This window comes from Apaloderma vittatum, unplaced genomic scaffold (genome assembly GCF_000703405.1).
Source record: "Apaloderma vittatum isolate BGI_N311 unplaced genomic scaffold, ASM70340v1 scaffold10850, whole genome shotgun sequence".
In the NCBI taxonomy this organism is placed as follows: domain Eukaryota; kingdom Metazoa; phylum Chordata; class Aves; order Trogoniformes; family Trogonidae; genus Apaloderma; species Apaloderma vittatum.
Genome location: NW_009695046.1, coordinates 8,325 through 10,384, shown reverse-complemented (window position 1 = coordinate 10,384; position 2,060 = coordinate 8,325).

The following is a 2,060-nucleotide window of genomic DNA, read 5'->3' as shown; positions in this document are numbered from 1 at the left end:
TTCTTGATTTTGACAGCCGCTGAGCTCTGAATTTCTTTACTGAGAGGGTTGTCAGCCATTGAAACTGCCTCCCCAGGGAGGGGCTTGAGTCACCATCCCTGGAGGTGTTTAAGAGAAGGGTAGATGTTGAAGGATGTGGGTTAGAGGTGTTGATAGGGCTGGGAAAAAGTTGGACTCGCTGATCTTGAAGGTCTCTTCCAGCCCAAACTGTTCTGTGATTCTATGGGGCACTCAAAGCCTATTGTCTCACCCGTGAAGTCAGGGTTGATCTTCCTCACGTGCTTCATTTTCCATCAACCCATCAATGCCTGCACCTCTATTCTGGTGTTTTCACTCAGCCTCTGAAGTCCTGCAAGACATCTTTGTCACCCAGATAATTCTTGATCCACCTGCAAAGAGCTCCAGCAGGTGGGGGAGGCAAGACTCCCTTTCACAAGGGCCATATTTGCTGTCCCTTTGCGTACCCCAGAGACCCCGAACACAGCTCCTCTACTTTGCTGGCATCAGGGTTGACGGATGCCTTCTCCTGCGAGTCCTGCAGTGTAACCATGGCCATAGCTCAGACACAGCAGCTTTATTATCTGCTTGAGACTTCAGAGCTTCTGAAAGTCCCCAGCAGCTCTGTGCTGGGTTTTTTTTCGGGTGGTGGCCAGCCACCAAGTCCGTCCCACTCCCAACACAGGCAGAACCTGGGCTGGTCACACGAGCTGATGCTTTGGGGTCAGTGGGGCTGAACATCGCTCCTGGCTGCACGTGCCTCCAGAAGACAGCTTGCCCACAGCGTGGCAGAGACCTTGCAGGAGCTGGAGGCCCTTTCCCACACCACTCGGTCTATCTCCAGCGTCAGCCCATCTGCCCCAAAGTGACACCTGTGAGACGTTCACTTTGATCTGTGTCCCAGTGAAGGGGGCTTTATAAAAAGCATCCTACCCTCCAGCAGCCTTCAGGCCCGGGACTTTGCTCTGCAAGTGGGAGAGCCATAGGTTGTTCCTTGTAGGGCAGGGAATTCAGGAAGGAGCTTGGCTGGTTTGGGGCTGCTGCTGCAGAGCACAAGCCATGACCCTGGGGAACCCCCGGGGAGAGAATACGTTCAGCTTTTCACATCTCTGTCCCTGATAACTTAGTTCTTCTTTCCTTGTGTTGGTAGTGCCTGGGAAGTTGAAGCACTGGGAACCAAGGAGAAGCTTTCCAACTGAGGGCATTGCCTGGGGCCCGGCCGGGGCTCTGACCCCTCCGATCCCACCAAGCTCCTGCAGACCCAGCAGAGCTTTCCCAGCGCACTGGGAGCATCTCCCGCACACGCTGTGCCTTTGCCAGATTCAGTGGCTTTGTCATCCCATTTTCCTCCCTTCCACAGATAAAGAAATGCAGAAAACTCCTCCTTGCAGGGCAGGGAGATGGGCTGACTTCAAGCTTTGCAAGACAGGAGCCTCCCCCACTCCACTCCCACACCCTGGTGAGGGGGGTGATAAACAACCAAACCAAGGGGACATCCCCTTACCCTCTCTCGTCTCGTACCCCCATCCCTGCCCACTTGGGGTGACACAAAAGCGTGGCCAAGCCCCTGGAACCCCAAACCAACTGGGCTGTAGCCGGCACCTGGGCAAACATATCTCAGCCAACGTGGAGGCCGGGCAGAGCGACCCTCATCCCATCATTCAAAGCGGAAAATCACGCCCAAGCTGATTTTACACCTGTTGGGAGCGATTTGGCTTCAAAGACAGGTTTCCTGGGAAGGGACCTCAGCTGGCAATGGCAATGAGGTAGGGAGATGCAGTGCCCAAACCCGGCCCACGGACCTGCCAGGGCAGCGCGATGTGACACGGCACGGCCCAGGGCCACGAGGGAGCCACACAGAGCACGTCCCCGTATCACACCCATCAGGTTTTATACACCGCGTTGGCTTCCCAAATCCTTCAGATCACAGGCTCTAAAGCCATAAAACGGTCAAGGAGGAGGAAACAAAGTGGGGGATCTCTTCATGAAGGGAGTGCGGGAGGAGAGGGAAGAGGTGCTTGCTTTCTGTGCTGCGGCCCAGAGGCAGGGATCGCTGCGGCTCG